Source organism: Silene latifolia, chromosome Y (assembly GCF_048544455.1).
Source record: "Silene latifolia isolate original U9 population chromosome Y, ASM4854445v1, whole genome shotgun sequence".
In the NCBI taxonomy this organism is placed as follows: domain Eukaryota; kingdom Viridiplantae; phylum Streptophyta; class Magnoliopsida; order Caryophyllales; family Caryophyllaceae; genus Silene; species Silene latifolia.
Genome location: NC_133538.1, coordinates 52,556,920 through 52,579,328, shown reverse-complemented (window position 1 = coordinate 52,579,328; position 22,409 = coordinate 52,556,920). Strand labels below are relative to the sequence as shown.

At 36.2% G+C, this 22,409-nt stretch overlaps 1 long non-coding RNA gene across 1 annotated transcript in view; it reads right to left on the bottom strand.

Annotated features, from left to right (window-relative positions):
• Positions 1-21,321, bottom strand: part of LOC141630274 (uncharacterized) — a 29,723-nt gene extending 8,402 nt beyond the window's left edge. Inside the window, exons 1-2 of the long non-coding RNA XR_012537467.1 lie at positions 21,150-21,321; positions 8,880-8,948 (exon numbers count right to left, since the gene is read on the bottom strand). This is a non-coding gene — a long non-coding RNA (uncharacterized LOC141630274). The remainder of the gene's footprint in view (positions 1-8,879; positions 8,949-21,149) is intronic.
• Between the last annotated feature and the right edge of the window lie 1,088 nt (positions 21,322-22,409).

Sequence of the window (22,409 nt, the reverse complement as noted above, 5' to 3'; positions counted from 1 at the left end):
TGAGAATGTCGAGAAATTGGAGGCACTTGATTCCAAAATCAGTGAGAGCATAGTCATTGACCGAATGCTTCATTCTCTTCATGATGGTTTTGCTCTTTTTAGGGAGAACTACTACATGAATGACTTGAAGAAAAGTCCTCATCAGCTACACTCACTTCTCGTACAGACCGAGAAGGATATAAAATTGAGTGGGAGCATGAAGCAAGATGTTCTCACGATTTCCAACAAGAGTAAAGGTAAGGGCAAAGCTCCAGGCGACCTAACTGTAGGTAAGCCAATGTTTAAGAAGCCAGGAAACGGTAAGAGTGGGCCTGGTGAGACTAGTGGCTCACAAGGCAAGGCAAAGAGCAAGGGCGGTGACATTGAGTGCCACCATTGTCACAAGACTGGACATTGGAGGAGGAGTTGTCTCGTCTACCGTGAGGACATCAAAGCAGGCCGCGTCGTTCCTGTTGGTATGTCATCTTATATTCATATGATTGAGATTAACCATGCAAGTTTCGGAACTTGGGTACTTGATACTGGTTGTGGTTCTCATCTGTGTAATCATTTGCAGGGCCTAAGAAACATCACACCTCTCGGAAAGAGTGATGTGGACCTGCGAGTCGGGAATGGAGCTAGAGTTGCTGCAGTCTCGAAGGGAACATATGTAATCCAACTCCCTAGTGGTTTTGAGTTATTTTTAAATAACTGTTACTATGTACCCAGTTTGTCTAAGAACATTATTTCTGTTTCCGTACTTGATAAGGACGGTTTTTCATTTTTAATAAAGGATAATAGCTGTATTTTCTCTTTCAATGAAATGATTTATGGCAAAGCAATTTCCATGAATGGAATTTATATCTTAGATCAAACCACGGAAATATTACACGTGAATAATAAGAAGTTAAAGGTTGGTGACAATGATCAAACTTATCTATGGCATTGTCGAATAGGACACATAAATGAAAAATGTGTAAAGAAACTCGTCGATAATGGGACTATTCCCGCATTCGATTTTTCTACATATGGCACGTGTGAATCATGTCTCATTGGCAAAATGACTCGAATTTCCTTCAAATGTGTTGGAATGCGCTAATGACCTATTAGGACTCATACATACTGATGTTTGTGGACCTATGTCAATTACCGCTAGAGATGGCTATAGATATTTTATCACTTTCACGGACGAGTTGAGTAGATACGGATATGTCTACTTAATGAAGTATAAAAGTGAGTCCTTTGAGAAATTCAAGAAATACCAGAACAAGGTTGAGAACCAACTGGGTATAAAGGTTAAAGCACTCCGTTCAGATCGGGGTGGCGAATATCTTTCAAATGAGTTTGATCAACACCTTAAAGACTGTGGAATCGTTTTATAGTTAACTCCACCTGGAACACCTCAATTAAATGGTGTGTCCAAACAAAGAAATCGAACTTTACTTGATATGGTTCGATCCATGATGAGTCACACGGTAGTACCTGATTCATTATGGGGTTTTGCTCTTTTGTCAGCTGCTCTTATACTTAACCGAAGTCCGACTAAAGCTGTCGACAAGACTCCATATGAAATGTGGAAGGGAACGGTCCCCAACTTGTCCTTTATTCGGGTTTGGGGTTGCGAGGCTTATGTCAAGTGGAGACACGAGGATAAGCTCGGCCCGCGATCGGTCAAGACATACTTTATTGGTTATCCAAAAGGAATGTTTGGTCATTACTTTTATTCGCCTACCGAACATCGAGTTTTTGTTGCGGCTAGTGAGACGTTCTTAGAGAAAGAATTTCTCGAGAACAAGACAAGTAATAGAACCTTCAAGCTGTCGGACATTCCAGAACCAACAACCGAGGAACGGATGGAGGAAGTTGTTCCTTCAACTGATGATACGGTTAATATTCCTCAAGAACCTAGGAGGTCGGGTAGAGTCTCTAATCCTCCGGATAGATACATTGGTATGGTCAAGGAGAATGACGTTTTGCTCCTAGAGAGTAATGAACCCGCTACCTATAAAGGTGCTATGGCCTGTTCCGACTCAAAGCTATGGCTCGAAGCCATGCAATCCGAGATGGACTCCATGTATGAGAATGACGTATGGGATCTTGTTGATTTACCTAATAAGGTAAAACCTCTACAGTGCAAATGGCTTTACAAAATAAAGCATTATGCAGACGGGCAACCAGATACCTATAAGGCACTACTAGTGGTAAAAGGTTTCACTCAAGTGCACGGATTGCATTATGATGAAATTTTTGCAACCGTAGTTATGTTGCGTTCCATTCGGATTATCTTAGCGATTGCCGCTTTTCATGACTATGAAATTTGGCAAATGGATGTGAAAACCGCCTTCTTAAACGGTTATTTGGAGGAGGAGTTGTACATGGTGCAACCCAAAGGTTTCATAGATCCTGAGAATCCTAAGAAAGTGTGCAAGCTTAAGCGTTCCATTTATGGACTTAAGCAAGCTTCTCGAAGTTGGAATCATCGTTTCTACCAGGTGATAAAAGAGTATGGTTTCACTCGATCGGTCGAGGAACCATGCTTATATATCAAGTCAAGTGGGAGCAAGATTGTTTTCTTGATATTGTATGTCGATGACATACTCTTGATTGGAAATGACATTCCTCTCTTATCTTCGGTTAAAGGATGGTTGAAGAACCATTTCCAGATGAAAGATCTGGGTGAGGCACAACGCATATTGGGAATCCGTATCTACCGAGATAGATCACGACGGACGTTATCACTTAGTCAGGAGTCTTATTTAGATAAGATTCTTGAAAGGTTCAGCATGACCAACTCCAAGAAGGGGAACCTTCCAATGACGTCTGGGATGCAGTTGAGCAAGTCTCAGTCAACCAGGACGCCTGAAGGGATTGAGCGCATGAGTGGTGTTCCACATGCATCTGCAATAGGATCAATCATGTATGCCATGATATGCACACGTCCAGACGTGGTATATGCATTGAGTATGACGAGTCGGTACCAAAAGAATCCAGGTGAAACACACTGGATAGCTGTTAAAAACATCCTCAAGTACCTACGGAGGACTAAGGATAGGGTATTGACTTATGGAGGAGATACTAAGCTATGCGCAATCGCTACGCAGATGCTAGCTTCTAAACGGATGGAGATGATTCAAAATCTCAGTCCGGGTTCGTCTTTACTCTTAATGGTGCTGCGGTCAGCTGGAAGAGTTCCAAACAGAGTGTTATTGCAGATTCTACCACTGAATCCGAGTACTATGCCGCTTCGGAAGCAGCTAGGGAAAATATATGGATGCGTCAATTCTTACAAGGACTTACAATAGTTCCTAGTTCGAATGACCCGATCACCATCTATTGTGATAATAGAGGTGCCATCTTCCAGGCTAAGGAACCTAAGTCTAGCAACAAATATAGACATGTACATCGGAAAGCTCACCTGATCCGTGATTACGTGGAGCAAGAAGAGATAGTGATTGACAAGATAGTTTCGGATGATAACATCGCGGACCCTCTCACTAAACCGTTGAATTTTGATAAGCATGAAGGGCACGTCATTTCCATGGGAATTAAACGTGTTCCTGAGTTGTAGTAGTTGATTATGGATTTGATACATTATCTTTTTCATATACTATTTATAACTTCATCGTTTTTATAATATTTTGTTTTTCATGTGGATTGTACCGACAACATTGAACGCCACAAAGTGAACTGAATAACATTATATTTGTTTTGGTCCGTAATCGCCTTAATGAGCTGATAACTCTGGCTATTATATTGTGCAGTTGATTGATGGTTGGTTCAACGAGCCATAAGTCAAACAGTTGGCTGATCGATCACAAATACGGGTTATAACGATACCTCGTAGGACAATTATTTTTGTGACAACGTAATGGAGTCTTAAATGTTTAAAAACATTCGGTGCCAGGTCGTGGATTGGACGTCCATTGTGTTCCTAGAGTCGATTCTTTTGACTATCGACTGTCTCTTGAGATTAAAGCAGTTTTTGGGTGACTTTGGTTTCTTTCTCATGGTCGCCAGAATCGGAGACTAAGTAGATTTTTCTGGGTCATTTCATCTTTGTGCTTACATCTGCAGGATTCGAGTTGAAGAAAATATCCAACCCTTATCAGGTATAGTTATTTCTCAGGGCCACTCGAGGAGTTGTAACTAAAATGCATGGCCATACTCGAATGATGATTCGTTTATCAGTTAAGTTACTCTCTAGTCGGGGAAACCACTCTTGATACATGATACGTGCCTAATGTATAGTCTTTTTAGCCTATTTCAGCACGTATTTCTATGCATTTCTATACTGTTTTTATAGTATTTTGCCCCGAATTGGCTACTTTGGTGTATTTTGTCCTTTTTGTAGGTATGATCGCGGAAGTAGCGGAACCATGCTCTTTTCCACCCTTTTTGCATGCATTTAGAGGAGACGGGATTGTCCCAGAGTGAGATGTTGCACTTAGAAGTGTTGTTGCACGCATTACGAGGTATTTTGGTGAAGACGCGAGCTGAATTGAAGACCCAGGTGGTCTATCGAGCTGTCAAGTGGTCTATCGAGTTGTTTTGTGGTCTATCGAATGGCCCCTAAGCTTCCCAAGACTCGATCGAGCTATTCCTTACTCGATCGAGTAAGATGCACATGATCCAGGCCTCGATCGAGTGACCTGTTGCTCGATCGAGGGCCTTCTGTTGAGACATTGGTCGATCGAGTGGTTTTGCTTGCTCGATCGAGAGGATTTTGACTCCGTGGGCTTAATTAGTCCATGTTTTATTTCCGCATAAACACTTAGGGGTTTCGGCTATTTAACCTATGTTTTACTAGGTTATTGGCATTCACTTTTTACTTAATCACTTTTACTATTCCTTTACTAGTTTCCTTACTATCATTCACATTAGAAAACCTACTGTTACTCTTACGTTGCTTTCGCTTTGGGATTATTTCACTCGGATTTCGTTGTTCTTTACGCCGGATTGCTTAGATTGTAATCTCTTCCTTCTCTTAATAATAATTAACCTTTCTTGTTGCCTTTAATTATTGTTTATGCATTTGTTCTTCCTTGCCCTAATTTTCGTCATCGCATTTTATTATTATTTCGTTATGTCTTTCTTTGGAATTTTATGTCTTTGTTAGATTAGTTATGAATATGAGTAGCTAAACCTCTTCATGTTGGGATTAGGGGATCTGCGGTAGAATAATGACGACGTAGTGAATGAGTTAGACGAATTGACTAAGAGACCATGTCACTATAGCAATATAAGCGTAATCACCGACCTAGTTGAGTGCACGCTTCTATGTCACCCATTAAATTGGCTACAATTAATCCTGGATCGAAAGATTGGACTAAATAGGCCTGCTATAAAAAAGAGACTACCCTAATGAGGACGAAAGTTAAGTTAGTGGTATTTTAGGGTGGGAAGTGGACCGAAAGGACCTTCTAATATCCGTCTCACATTAGTTAAATCCGAGTCATTTTACTGCTAAGTTGTTGTACTACCGTAGTGAACCGAATTCCCGACATGTTCCTCTCTTATTGATAGTTTTAAATCGTTTTATTGCCTTTACTGCTATCTGCTTTATTTCTCTTCCTTTTACTCCGTAGTTAGAACCAAAAATTCAATCAACCCCCATTGTTACCATAGGATTAGAAATAGATAGCTGTAGTTTCATTACCTCCCTGAGGATTCGATACTCGACTGCCTCTACTACATTTTTAGTTGAGACCGTTAGGTTTTATTTTTGACAGGTACGCGACAGACGTGTCAATACAGATCACTTGTAAAATACGACCTTTGTGAATACGGATTTTGCAAATTGTTTTACATTGAGTGGGAGAAATTTTAGGATATGAGAATCGGTTATCGCACATACACTTGTGAGGACAAGTAGGATTTTGTTGGAGCTTGTGTCCTCCACAAATTAGTGTGATAACATTATAAATCTCTTATAGGTTCACAAGGGTATACTTCGTATTTTATCAGTTGATTAACGATTACTTAATAACGGTTGGCTTGCTAGAAAGTTTAACGTTATTATCATACTGATGGCGGTGATCAACTGGTTCCTAAAAGTCACACCTAAAGGATGTGTTTGAGAGATGTGATTATGGAAATGTAATCACATTGATGCCTTATATGACTAAAAGGTTAGTTCATATAATTGACTAAACAGTTAGTCAACGTGTTGATGAGACGATTATTTAATGCCGATTAAATAATATTAGGAGAGCAATTAATCTGTCAATTCGTAAATTGAATATAATAAGTTATATTTAATTAATGTATATAATGTTAGCTTGGACGAATTAATATGTTAATTCGTAATTAAATGTAATCGGTTATATTTAATTAGCTAATTATAAATATGCGATATTTATAATTAAATTTTATTATACGATATTGTCATAATAAATTATTACAGACCGGCATTAATAAATCGACTGCAAGCTGTTGTGTGTAGACTTATTAATACGGAATTAATTAAATGACAATTTATAAATAATACTTTTTATATACATTTTGTAAACTACCAAAAATAAGAAGATTTAATCACCTTATTTTGGTAGGTGAAAAAAACCGAAAATAAGAAGAAATATCCTCTTATTGTTTCGGTTGAAATGGGCCGAAAAATTAGAAAAGAAAATCTACCCTATTACTCACCTAATACACGGTTTAAGTAGGTGAGAGGTACATCATTTTCTAACCTAATTCTAACCGAGCACACTCTCATCAAAATACACAAAAAATCCTAAAAATTAATCAGTTAATTGGGGATCGATTCTAGCAAAGAACATAGGCATATCTCATATCATCTTGGGTGCAACTGATAGGAGAATATCATTGCGATATTGTTCATAGGCCATATTAGCTAGGACCGAAGGTTATTTCTTAATTCTCTACTATTTTGTTTATGTAATTTATTTTATGACTCGTATTCATCATAATAAATTCGTTATAATCCTTAATTATAAGGGAGGTATACCGATATTTCCCAAATATAAAAGGTAAATAAATGGCCGAAACAAAGGGAGTAATCAATAATCCGTCGAATCAAGGATGTCTATTGTCTAATGAAAAATTTAAAATATATTAAAACAGATTCAAATGATACATCAAATTCCAGGTTCAGAACATCATCAAAATGTTTATTTTGTTTATCTAAAGTCAAAAGGTAGAATAGTTTTAAGCATAGCATTAAACATGGTTTGAGACATCATCACAAAATTTACAACTCTTCCTTTAACTCGGTTAATACACTATAAATGCTGCCATGCTTATACTGTCTCAGAATACGGTAGTGTTAAACTTCAAATATTGTAACTTGATCCCGTAAAACCCACGAAATCAGAAAATATTGTTCCTTATATGTTCAAAGTTACATGATTAACTAAAAAACGAATAGAAGGAAGGATAAAATTAGCAGAAAATATTAATGTAGATTTATATAACAGCTAGTATCCGATTGTCTCAACTCTCAACTTATAAAAGGAAAATAAAATCAAGTCGCATTATAAGGTCGTAAAAAATTTTGTACTCAAGAATCTGCAGCCCGAGCCAATAACATACACATACAGAATCGATAATAACCAAAATTAAAGAGCAGTAACAAAAGTCACCCAAAAAAAAAGCAGTAGCAGTGATAAGAAAAGATGTAGTAAAAGAAGTTAGATCGTCTTACCATGATTAATAAAAAGAATTGAGAATAATACTACAATATCAACATTGTAATCGCAAACCACCCTAGAGTATACGAAACGCACAACCAACCCAATGGAGAGGTGGAGGTAGGATGTAGTTCAAGGAAAGATGGAGAGATTGAGGCAGGATGAGGAAACAAAACAATACACAATGGCAAACATGTTGTTTTCTAATTTATTGGAGCTGCCCGATTGGAAGATTGTTACTTTCTTCGACACTTTATAGTCAAAACCTTCACATCTCTAATCTCTTCACCCACCAGACTTTCTTAGCCTACCCGAAAAATTAACCCGATAAACGAATGAACAAAGTGCAATGCAGCCATCAAATAACATCCTTTCCTATACGACTATGCTAAACTTTGCACCGAAATTAGCCACTATCTAGCAACAATCAACACAAACAAATACACTAACTCATTAAATTCCAAAAAAAAACCTCCAAAAAGCACACATTTTTACAATTACCTGCTTATGACGGGTCACTGCTCACTGAGTCGAATGTTAGCCTTGATGGATTATGCGGCATAAGATCAAAAAATTTGGGAGTGGATTGTTGGAGATCTGGAAGTTGGAGAGTATTAGAAATTCTTGTGAATTGAAATTACTGTATTAGTTTTGAGAAGAGTGAAAGAATAGATTTACGGGGATAATAATGGTGAGAGGGTAGGTAGAATTTTTAGGAACTTTTCTGAATATACACGCTTCTTTTCGAAAATTGTACTCTGTGGGCAATGACCGACTGACTGGGGTATTATTGGGATAAAACGGTAATAGACTATTTTGCCCTTTTATTTTCTATTAAACTATTGAGTTGTGTGATTTTGTGGACGATTCTACCCTTTTAATGAGAGGGCTCTAAAATGAATTTTCTGGATTCTCATACTGCCAGCTGAGAAGGGGCCTTCAGTAATATAATGATGATGACAGCAAAAAAAAAAAAAAAATTAATTATAACTAATGAGTGATAATGTATACCTAATTACAGCTAGTCTTGCTTGTGACGGGCTAATCCCGTCACAAGCTTGTGACCTCTTACAAAAAAGGGAGAGGGGACAAGGTGGGGCACCCCTATGTGCTTCCCACTCACCTCTTAAATGGGCATTTTGTGAGAGGAAACGGTATCCGTCACAAGCTTGTGACGGATATCGCCCGTCTTCAATGAGATTTTGTGACGTAATTAATATGTTTGATGGATGATTAATAAGTGGGCGTACGTACCTTTTTGGGAGTCATCCAGTTCTTCAAGCAACTTAATGCATATTGAATACATTTCTTCACTGGTCCGATCTAACAAATTGACACTCAACTAATTAATTCACTCATACCTCATACCTCATACCTGTCGTTGGCTTTATGTTCGTCTCGATCGTATATATGTACTCTCTACTAGGCTACTAGCCTACTACTGTACGTATGTGGATAATTTTCCTTTGCTGCGACGGAGTATTATTTTGCTGATTAGATCAGTTTTGGGTAATTGATCTACAATTCTACACCAATAAAAAGATCAAAGTTAAATAAACAACTAAAGACAAATTGAACAAGTAACCAAATATACTTACGACCAAAATTAAATAGGGATTTTTTTTTTTAACAGTAGAAAAAGATGCAATTACATAATGTTAGAGCATACTAAGCCCTTTATACATAATTAAATAGGGACTTTATACTTGGGAAAACGGGGGAAAGTGCTAAAAGTGCTTTTTTGAAGGCTCATGCCTATACCAATTAGAAAGTCGGATATATATTTGTGGAGTCTATTGATCGAATACGAAAGAGGGGGGGGGGTGAATTGAGTATTAAAAACGATGACCGCTTTTTAGAAATATATGATATAAATTAATTACTTGATTTTATTGATTAAAATCAACTAATTAAATTATTAACAATAAATGCAAAATCGAAATAACAATAATAAAGAGAGAGAGAAAGAGAGACACACAGGATTTTGAAGTGGTTCAGTTTCACAAGTCGAAACCTACGTCCACTATTCTCGATTAATAATTTTTAGTACCTTTCTCCGGATTACAAAAATTATCAATCCACTCGTATAATCAACTATATGATTATAACTCAGATTGAGTATCGCTAAATACTCTAGGTTGCTCTTACGTTAATAAGAAAAATACAACGACAAATACTAATCTCACGTTATGCGAGTGAGTATACTATCCTTGTGTATTTAATATCCTATAACGATTTTTCTTTGAGTGATTGACAAATTTGATGCGTAATTTTTGTATAAGCAAATTTGGAAAATAAGAATTAAAGCTCAAATGATTTTTGCTTAAAATATTTTTCTCTCTTGAAATTTGTAGATGTGTGTGTCAACAATTAATGTTGAATGAATGAGAGTATTTATAGTAGAGTGAATTAGGGTTTGGAATGTTTTGGAATTAGGGCATAGGAATGTTCACGGAAAAATAAAACTTGAAGAACAAGTAAGGAGCAAAGGAATGGAGTTTGGCCTCCTAGGGTTCGGCCTCCTAGGGTTCGACCACCTAGGGTTTCGGCCTCCCTAGGGTTCGGCCGGCCCAAGGCCTCCTTCGGTCCATTCTTGCTTCTATAGCCCGCAACAAATCGAGATAGAATTTAGTTAAACCCCTAGGTTGCATGACGATATAAATATCGTGTTACAAACAAATAGTTTATTTAACTTAAATTCTAATTAATTCCAATTAAAATAAATACTCTCTTATTTTTATAAACCATTAAAAATATATTTTCCAAAAATTAACGCATCATTTTTGTCTAGTAATGAAGTTATGTCTATTAGGTCATAACTTCACTAACCTTTAAATCAAACAAAGTAAAACCATTACCGGATGACGACACTATCTAATCTTCAGTAGATCTTCAGTAAACGAATCGTCTCTTCACAAGTCTCTCATCTTGAGTCTCGTGGTTGATTTCCAATCTTGATCTCGCTTGAAAACATCGATCAAGTATATTTGAAGTTGTACCTCCTTGGTCCAAACTTCAAGCTTGCGTCATTGTAATTGTTCCTTTCTAAATAAAGACTTAAGCACACAATTACACGCATATGTTTATATATTAAGTCCACATACAAATCATTACTGTCATTATCAAAACAATTAATTAGGACTAAAGGTCCAACAAATTCCCCCTTTTTGATGATGACAAGTCTCCTATGATTTGTGTCTAAGTCTAGTTCCCCCTCAACATAATACTTCCCAAAATATAGAACAGTTGAGCGCAGAAACTAATGATCTCTTCAAAGTTATAACTATAGAACGCCATGAGAGAATTAACTTTGAGACGGTCGCAAATCATAAAACCAATTCCCCCTCTTGGCATCATTGAAAAGATAAGAACAAACATAAAACGACCAGAATAATATATTATGAGACAAGAATTAATCATGAAAAACATATTATATTAAACGCAATCTAGTTCTTAATTAGCATAATAATAATATAAACTTGCAATCACAAAAGGAATAATGCAGAATTAAAAAAGCTAATATCCATAAGAATGGATTTTTATTGTGAGCAAAGGAATTAAAAAGATAAGGCTAGGTTGAATGGATTAGGGCAAGATGGTCAAGGGTAGCGTGGGCTTGGCGGGTTGGACCTAGGTCGGGTGCGGTTTTCCAAGTCTTCGAGTCGCGCATGACAATGGTCTAGGAGTGCAGCTTGGGCAGTCAATCGAGTATCAAAGTTACCAATCCTCAAAGTCATTGCTTTAACTGCTTCATATATAGTTTGCATCTCAGACCTCATCTCCTTCCCAGATTGCAAAAGATCATCACCAAACTTAACCAAACTAGCCATACCTTCCTTTATTTGAGTAGACTCGGAGTGAGTTCGTACGGCGGCTTTAAAAACACTTTCGAGGCGTGTATCAAACTGTGACAACACGGTATTTAGACGAGCCGGGCTAATTTCACTTGGTCCACTAGTATCAAATCTCCTTTCCTTTTTAATTAGGTCAAACAATTCTTCCAATTTCTTGCCTTGTTCATTAATCCGTCCAAGAATAGAAGTAAAGTTTGAATCCATCTTTGAATCCAACATATCAAAACTCACATTGCTTTTTCCTTCTTTTTCTCCTTTATCTCCTTTTGTCTCAAAACCTAATTCGTTGCCATTAATAACGAGCTTCATATAAGATAGGTAAAGATCGCTCATCTCGTCATTAGTGATAACTCCATAACTATGCTTCCCAATTACTCCTTTCTTCTCTAAAATTCGAGATATCCAATTCCCATAAGGCAAACTTAAAGTAGAAGCGAAATCATCCATCTTAGCCGTTACACTAGCTTGTATAATTTTATGAAACACAAGCAAGGGTAGACTAACCTTTTCTCCTTCAAGCCAAGCCTTCATAATAATCATCTCATGTGCCCCGAATTTATCTCTACCTTCTTTTCGAGGAACAATGGTATTCCAAAGAAAGTTCAAAAAGAACCTCAATTTTGGCGACAACTTCGCAGTTAAGATAGTCTCAGACGAAGTTGCATCTTGTTTGAAATACCGTTTCACTATCAACCTTTTTTCAGGTGACACACCTCCCCATTCTACGCTTGGATTGATCTCAGTTCCTCCTGCAGGAACTCGAGCCAAGTCGCAGAAATCACCAGGAGAGACTTTTATGGAAGTCTCATTAATCACAGCAAACAAATTTCCTTCCTTAAGATGAACAGAATCATAAAATTGATATACCTCAATAGGAAAGACAGGACCACTTACAGCAACAATATTTTCCCATCCTTGATCTTTGAGAAAATTTCTGAAAAACCCAAGTGCTTTGTATTTCTTTAACCAATCAATCAAATATACTCGTCCTGCGTGAATGCGATATTGAGCAACTTGATTGACATCTCTTCTTTCTACTTGAGTTAGTCTAAGATTATTCAGTCCATTGTTGGTGTAATCATCCATATGCTGTGCGTAAAGAACTCGTGAAGAACCATCTTGAAGTTTATAGTATTCAGTCTTTGAACTTACCTCAATTTCCGAAACCGTCTTTCCCTTACCCTTAAACAATTTTCGTCGCTTGGTGAGGTTGGCGGGTTGGTCGACGAAGGATCGTGGGGAGCGAGGGGGTTCGGCCGGTGAGGTGGAGCGAGTTCGAGGCGGTGATTGGCTTACCTTCTTTCTAATAACAACATGTTTCTTTGATTGAAAACGGGTTGTAGGTTGATTAGTCATTATTAAAATTGAAGATAGTAGTAAAAGATAATTAGGGTTTAGAGGATTAGAATTGATGAGAATTATGGAGAGATTGAAGGGGTATATATAGCATAAGGAATTTGAGTTTAGGTAAGAATAGGATTCCTAAAAGATAGAAAATAATACCAATTTCCTTAAATTCTTTAATGCCTTTCCCTTTTTTTTCCGGCATCTTTCCCTTTTTTTTTTTTTCGTGCCCTTTTTTTTTTCACGGCACTTTCCTTCTTTTTTTTTTTTCGTGCGTTTTTCCTTTTTTTTTCGCACCTTCCTCTTTTTTTTTTTTCTTTTTTTTTCGGTATTATCTCCTATTAAATGTAAGATTAGGAAAGAAAATCTTGAGATGGAGTTTGTGCAGGATTTGTGTAGGAATATAATAAGATAGAAATATCTTTATTATATTAAGGCAGTTTATTGTAGATTTTGTCGATTTTTGTAAGGAAATGTGATTATGCAGAATTTAAAATACTACCATACACATAAGCAAGATATAACACGTAAAATAAATATTATTTAACATAATTAAACTTGCAACAAAAATATACGGACACAATCGTACAATCTTATCTTCCTAGCGGTCATTCGAGGTTCCCGGACATAATTATGACGGATTTAATTATCACTAATTAAACCAATCTCAAGTCTCAATAACTCAAAGCGTTTTCTAGCTAATGCCTTAGTCAAGATATCAGCCCATTGCCTTTCAGTACTACAAAATTCAAGTAAAATGTTGCCTTTCTCTACATGATCCCGTAGAAAATGGTGTCGAATATCTATATGTTTGGTCCTCGAGTCTGGGGGGGTTCTTAGAAATTACTATAGCACTCGTATTGTCACACATAATAGGCATACGACCTACATTTATACCATAATCACATAGTTGTTGCTTTAACCAAAGTAATTGAGAACATACCGATCCCCATGAGATACATACTCGGCTCAACCCCAGAAGAGACATTGCAACTGAATTTTGCTTCTTTGATCCCCATGTGATAATACAAGGTCCAACAAACGTTGCATACCCAGAAGTGCTTTTCCTATCTAAAGAACATCCCGCATAATCGCATCCGAATATCCTACTAGATCGAAATTACACTCAAGTGGATACCATAAGTATAAATTAGATGTACCAATTAAATATCTCAAAATACGTTTAACTGCAATCATATGTGATTCTTTAGGGCACGATTGAAATCGAGCACAGACACATACGCTAAACATTATATCAGGACGACTTGCAGTTAAATATAAAAGTGAACCAATCATACCTCGATATGTAGTCTCATCGACACACTTACCATGTTCATCTATAGTCATCTTCTTTTCAGGTACCATAGGTGTATCGTATGATTTTGCATTTTCCATACCGAACTTTCGGATTAGTTCCTTGATATATTTCTGTTGGTGTATCTTTATACCATCCTTTGTTTGTTGAATTTGTAAGCCTAGAAAGTACTTCAGTTCTCCCATCATGCTCATTTCAAACTCAGAAGTCATTAGATCAGAAAAATACTTGCACAATTTTTCATTAGTAGAACCGAATATAATATCGTCTACATAAATTTGTACAACAAGTAAATTAGAACCCTCGAATTTAAGGAACAAGGTTTTATCGACAGATCCTATTGTAAAATTATTTTGTAACAAAAACTTGGATAATCTGTCATACCATGCCCTTAGAGCTTGTTTCAAACCATATAAAGCTTTGTCTAATTTATAGACGTGGTTTTGAAACTTGCTATCTAAAAATCCGGGAGGTTGTTCTACATAGACTTCTTCCTCCAAATAACCATTAAGAAATGCTGTCTTAACGTCCATTTGGAACAGTTTCATTCCTTTATGAGCAGCAAAGGCAATAATGAAACGTATAGCCTCAAGTCTCGCTACAGGTACAAAGGTCTCGTCATAATCGATCACTTCCTGTTGATTGTAGCCTTGGACAACTAGTCGTGCCTTGTTTCTTGTAATAAGTCCTGTATCGTCCAATTTGTTTCTAAACACCCATCTACTACCAATAACAGTTCGATCACTAGGTCGTGGCACTAAGTGCCATACCTTATTGCGTTCGAATTGTTGAAGCTCATCTTGCATAGCGGTTATCCAATCAGGTTCAGCAAGAGCTTCTTTAATATTGGTAGGTTCAATAGTTGATAGAAACGAAAAGAACGAGCAGAAATTATTCAAGGACCTTCTAGTTTTAATGCCTTGCTCTAGATCCCCTAGGATTTTGTCCAAAGGGTGGGAGCTTTGATGTTTCCATTTTTTTAGAACTCTAGGCTCATTATCATTTGATGGACTAGCATCATCTGCAGACGAAGAATCATGATTTGTTCCCCCTGAGATGGACTCGGGATTTTCTTCAGAAGCATCACTAACTTCATTAGAAATATCATGATTTGGATCGGAAGTTACAACATCATTAGGTATAACTTCAAGATCTCTTTCTTTATCCAAGGAAGGGACGATAGTATCATTAACTATGGACTCATCACTTCTCTTAGGATTATTTGCAGAATTTTCTAGTTCATCATTGATACCTTGAATATCTTCATCTTCATTTAAAGGCTCATTTCTTGCTAGAAAGAAATCGGGCTCATCTGGATCCTCTTCTTCCTGTTCAGCTTTATCAAACACATTATCTTCGTCAAAGCGAACATGAACACTTTCTTCTATGCGCAAGGTTCTTTTATTGAACACTTTGTAAGCTTTACTATGATCCGAATATCCCAGAAAAACAGCTTCATCACTTCGGAGGTCAAATTTTCCTAAATTTTCTTTTCCATTATTGTGAACAAAGCATTTCCTCCCGAAGCAACGGAGATGTGATATATTGGGTTTTCTCCCACTTAAAAGTTCATAGGGAGTCTTTTTCAAAATGGGTCGGATCATAGCTCTATTATGCACATAGCATGCGGTACTAACAGCTTCTGCTCAAAAGCTTCTAGGAAGGCCACTACACAAAAGCATAGTACGGGCCATATCCTCTAGGGTTCGATTCATACGTTCCACGACACCATTTTGTTGTGGGGTACGTGGTGCGGAGAAGTTATGCCCCACACCATTTTCCCTACAATATTCTATAAATAATTGATTATCAAATTCCGTGCCGTGATCCGTCCGAATCGAAATAAGCTTATTATCAAATCTATTTTGGGCAAGCTTCATTAATACCACAAATTCATCGAAAGTTTCATCTTTAGAGGAAAGAAAGATTGGCCAGACATACCTTGAGTAATCATCGACTAGAACAAATACATACTTTGATCCACCACGGCTTCTAACTCTCATAGGTCCACATAAATCCATGTGTACCATCTCAAGTGGTCGTTTAGTGCTAACTATTCTCTTAGGTTTAAAAGAGGATCTAACATGTTTGCAGCGGGCACATGAGTCACACATTGTCTCTTGCTCGAATTTAATTGAGGGCAAGCCTTCAACTAAATCCATGGACTTAAGTTTCTTTAAAATAGTTGGACTAATGTGTGCAAACCTCTTGTGCCACAGGCAAGACTCATCGGAAGTTACTTTCATACACGCAAAGGAATTTGTATTGACAACATTTAAGTCAATCATATACACATTCCTCATACGGTGACCCTCAAGTAAAACATTAGTAGTACCTTCAATTATGATACGACAAACATCGGCATGAAAAACAACTCTATTTCCCTTGTCACATAATTGAGAAATACTAAGTAAATTATGTTTAAGACCACTTACCAGATATACTTTATCGATTGAATGAGAGGTTAAAATTCCAATTTTTCCTACTCTAATAATCATACCCTTCTTGTTATCTCCAAAGGTAACCTTGCCACCAAAGAAGGGCTCTAGTGAAAGAAAAAGATTTCTGTCTCCTGTCATGTCTCTCGAGCATCCACTGTCGAGATACCATAGATTATTTTCTTTCACTTCTACCTGCAAATGAATCAAATACAACTTTTAGGTACCCAAGCTAAGTTGGGTCCTTTATGGTTAGTAATTCTATATATTTGATCCTTTCTAACCCATACTTGTCTTATTATTCTTTTGGCTTTAACATTGGGTTGTCTTGGTCTTTGTCTAAAAATCGGAACATAAGGTACTCTAGGTTTTGTTCTATCGAAAGTGGCTTTAGGTCTAGTACCTTCATGAGACGCTTTAGGTTTAGGGTTATGAACTTTAGGCTTGAATGTATGCTTTTGATTCTCATTTATTTTGTTTGATTTGGAAGGAACAGATGAGTAATCGAAAGCCATATCATAAGTCCATCTAAACTCATTATTGCGTTCTTCATTGTCGTTAGGTTTATCTATAGTAGAGAGATCATCTTCCACTATGAAATCACAAGTCTTAACAGTTTCAACATTCTTTTTCTTATCCCAAGCAAGTTTGACACAATTGACTTGTATATGTCCAGTAGAGCCACAGTAGTTGCAAATCAAGTATTCGGAAGATTAACGTATTTTCTTTTTTCAAATCATTTTCGGAAGGATTGGATTTGCATTTATCATGGTCTCTACGGCTATAGCATTCATGACCAAGTCCCATCTTCATGTTATTGTCGATTGTTCAAGAAGGAAGTTTAGAACCTTTGTGCTTCCTTCCCACTTATCATGAACTTTTCGAGCATGTAAAAGTAATTCTTTCAAGGACTCAATTTCTTTTCCACATTTTGAATGATCTACATTCGAATCCTTGGAAGAGCTACCTTTCCCAAAGTCTTCACGAAATTTATCAAAACGTTCATTCAAGATACGTTTCTCTTTTTCATGTTGTACCTTGAGTTGAGACATACTTTTGCTAGTTTCATCCAATTGCTTAGAGAGAAATACAATTTCTCTCTTGTGTTCGGAAACCACACTATCTTTGCCATTAAGCTCATCTTTTAAAATCTCATTGACTTTCTTCAACTCAGAAGTTATAGCATCACTAGCTGTAACTTTAGCTTGAAGATGCTTAATGTTGTGTTTAAGCTCTGAAGTTATGGCATCACTAGCCGTAACTTTAGCTTGAAGATTCATAATGTTAAGTTTAAGCTCTGAAGTTGTGGCATCACTAGCCTTAACTTTTAATTCAAGAGCATTCTTCTCAGCATTTGTCATATCTGAAGTTGTAGCTGGAGTAGCCATAACTTTAGATTTGAGCTTTTTGGCGTTGGCTTTCAGAAGTTGGTTTTCCTCAGCAATATCTAAAATCTGTTCCTTAAGGTCTCTTAACTCTAGACTTTGTTCATGACAATGATCAAGGGAATGTTCACAACACTTAATTAAATTATCCTTAGAAAGTTTCTTAACACGCTTTTTAAGTTCAAGATAATTTACCTCTTCATCCTCTGAATCTGAATCTGAATTTCCAACAAGACACTTCTCAGCATTTGAAGCATTGGTTTCATTGTCGCTTTCGGATAATAGGTCAAGACTGACGCTACTTAGACAGACGTTGGCAGTTTCTTCTTCATCTTCGGATTCGCCATCTTCATAGTCCAAGTCTCCCCAACAGTATGCCATCATAACTTGCTTGAATTCTCTCTTTGTTTTGTCACGTTGGTTTTTGTCTTTAATTTTCTTCCATGTAGGGCAATATTTGATAATGTGATTATCATCACCACACTTGAAGCATCCACGATTAGAGAAAGACCCTTTTGACTCAAACGATTTCTTAGGGGTTTGCTTTGATTTGTTGTTTGTCTTATTTTGATTTTGAAAGAAGGGCTTTTTCCTAAGACGTTTAACAAACAATACAGTTTCATCTTCAATATCTGAAGAATCATCAACTTTGCTAGACTCAGCTTGTAAGGCCATCTTTTTGCTTGTGCCAACTTCCTCCTCATCCCGATTCGAGTAATCTCGTGAGCCATTAAGGTTCCGAGTAGCTCGATAGGATAATGAAGTTAGGTCCTTACATTCTTCTATGATAGATACTTTATGTCTCCATCTGAGACATACTTTCGAGTATTTTTCTAGCAATTTCCTCTGAGTCAAAAGTTCTTCCTAAATTTTTAGCTCATTGATGATGCTAGAAAAGCGAGAGGACATGCTATCAACGACTCGTTTTGCTCCATGGCAAACAGCTCGTATTTTCGCATTAGTAATGCCATACGTTGCTTTTTGACAACAGTGGTTCCCTCATAGGCTAATTCTAGACCATCCCATATTTCCTTGGCAGATGAACTGATTGAGAAACGATCGAATTCAGTGGCAATCATACCGTTTTGCAATAAGCTTATTGCTTTTGAATTCTTCTCAGCCTTTTTATAATCCGCCTCAATATAGTCTTCTTCTTTCTTTTCGACGGTAGTGCCATTCTTTTGGTTGCAAGTAAGATCTTATTCGGACCATTCTTGATAATCAACCAACACTCCCGGTCGTTTCCTTTAATGAAATGGGTCATCATATTTTTCCATAAACCATAGTTCTTCCCATTGAATATAGGACACTTTAGGTGTTTGGAATCCATTTGATAAAAAATAAATGCAGCGGAAAAGACGATAAATAGACTACAAAAAAACGATCAACTCGAAGTGTTAGGCTATCAAGAGCACGAGGCTCGATACCAATTGTGGAGTCTATTGATCGAATACGAAAGAGGGGGTGAATTGAGTATTAAAAACGATGACCGCTTTTTCGAAATATATGATATAAATTAATTACTTGATTTTATTGATTAAAATCAACTAATTAAATTATTAACAATAAATGCAAAATCGAAATAACAATAATAAAGAGAGAGAGAAAGAGAGACACACAGGATTTTGAAGTGGTTCAGTTTCACAAGTCGAAACCTACGTCCACTATTCTCGATTAATAATTTTTAGTACCTTTCTCCGGATTACAAAAATTATCAATCCACTCGTATAATCAACTATATGATTATAACTCAGATTGAGTATCGCTAAATACTCTAGGTTGCTCTTACGTTAATAAGAAAAATACAACGACAAATACTAATCTCACGTTATGCGAGTGAGTATACTATCCTTGTGTATTTAATATCCTATAACGATTTTTCTTTGAGTGATTGACAAATTTGATGCGTAATTTTTGTATAAGCAAATTTGGAAAATAAGAATTAAAGCTCAAATGATTTTTGCTTAAAATATTTTTCTCTCTTGAAATTTGTAGATGTGTGTGTCAACAATTAATGTTGAATGAATGAGAGTATTTATAGTAGAGTGAATTAGGGTTTGGAATGTTCTGGAATTAGGGCATAGGAATGTTCTGGAAAAATAAAACTTGAAGAACAAGTAAGGAGCAAAGGAATGGAGTTTGGTCTCCTAGGGTTCGGCCTCCTAGGGTTCGGCCACCTAGGGTTTCGGCGTCCCTAGGGTTCGGCCGGCCCAAGGCCTCCTTCGGTCCATTCTTGCTTCTATAGCCCGCAACAAATCGAGATAGAATTTAGTTAAACCCCTAGGTTGCATGACGATATAAATATCGTGTTACAAACAAATAGTTTATTTAACTTAAATTCTAATTAATTAATTCCAATTAAAATAAATACTCTCTTATTTTTATAAACCATTAAAAATATATTTTCCAAAAATTAACGCATCATTTTTGTCTAGTAATGAAGTTATGTCTATTAGGTCATAACTTCACTAACCTTTAAATCAAACAAAGTAAAACCATTACCGGATGACGACCTATACTATCTAATCTTCAGTAGATCTTCAGTAAACGAATCGTCTCTTCACAAGTTTCTCATCTTGAGTCTCGTGGTTGATTTCCAATCTTGATCTCTCTTGAAAACATCGATCAAGTATATTTGAAGTTGTACCTCCTTGGTCCAAACTTCAAGCTTGCGTCATTGTAATTGTTCCTTTCTAAATAAAGACTTAAGCACACAATTACACGCATATGTTTATATATTAAGTCCACATACAAATCATTACTGTCATTATCAAAACAATTAATTAGGACTAAAGGTCCAACAATATTATCTTGAAAGATAAGTCGTTTTACTTAAGAAATGACGAAACGAGAGGGGAAAATGAGAGACCGAAAAATTAAAAATGACTAAACATCCACTATAATAAAATGACTTAGCCTAATGGTTAATAACGCGAAGATATCATAGATATAATAGATCCCAGATTCACAGTCGTAAATCAATTGACATCAGAATAAAATATACGAAATCATGATGGCAAAATCTTATTTGTGACCTGTCACAAGCTTGTGACGACATCACACAATCGGTTAAAACAATGTAAAAAGGGAAGGTGACTGCTAGAATCACAAGTACCTTTTTGTTACAAGCAAAAATAGCTAAATCACGGAGCCAAAACCATGTTGAATGATTGAATAAGGAGATGTACCTCATCCTTGTAGGCTTCAACCTTACTCTTACCAACATCATAATAAAGTGCTTGAAAACACTTATTTTCTTGTTCAATAATCATCTTCAAAGGACCTTCAAGTTGTGCTTTTCTCCATGCAAAGCTCTTAGTTCTTCCTTGTTTAAAGGTCTCCCTTAGCTCTTCTATCATTTCCTTGACATCCTTCACAATTAGACCATCCCTGAGCAAAGTCAATTGCGTGGTCATGATTTTGCTTGATCATGGTTAGTGAGTTAATTAAGGTAGTTAATTGGTGACCAAATGGGATAATTTGTGACCAAAGGTCAATTTGTGACCATACTTGAATAAAATTGACGACCTTTGTGACCTCCTATGTGTCCAAATTTGATTGGTGGAACAATTAATAAATAATAAAAATACTACATTTTCAATGCACTATGTATTTCTGCATGAAAGTACTTACTCGATATTTATTAATTGGTTACTCAGAATTAGATGAGTTACTCGGTTTTTATTAATCGGTTACTCGGAATTAGATGAGTTACTTGTATTAATTGGTTACTCGACTTGTATTAATTGGTTACTCGGATTTATTTATTAAAATAAGAAACTCGGTTTTAATAATTAGATGAGTTACTCGGTTTTAATTATATTTCAAAATAATTATATTGTCGCATTTGGATTTAATATTTCAAAATAAAATCGTCAATTAATTATAATCGTTAGATCAAAATATAGCCGTTGGAATAATGATAAGCATTTGGATTTTAATTATAACCGTTAGATCAAAATATAACCGTTAGATCAAAATATAGCATTTGGATTTTAATTGTTAATAAAATCGTCTAATCACTTTTCAAAATTATAACGTTATTTAATATTTTTTTCCGTAAAGTGTTAGCATAAATAATGTGGAAAATGATATTTACAATAATAGATAAATAATATATTTATAAATAATAGATAAATAATATATTTATAAAATGTTAGGATAAATAATTGTAAAACTAAGAGAGAGAAAAGTGGGGTAGAGAATGTGGAAAATAATTGGTAATGTTGTAAAGTGAATAATGATTGAGTTGATGACCTAGGTCGCGACCTTCTGCTTGGAAGGGTAAAAATGGGTCAAAGTTAATAAGGTGGGATTAAGAGTAAAATCGGATCGTGACCTAATTAACGGGAACTTTACTTGGATGGTCTTACACTTGCCATGACTACTTAGCCTAAACAAAGCAAAAATGCAAGTATAAAGTGTTGAAGTGGTCAAGAAATAGTGAT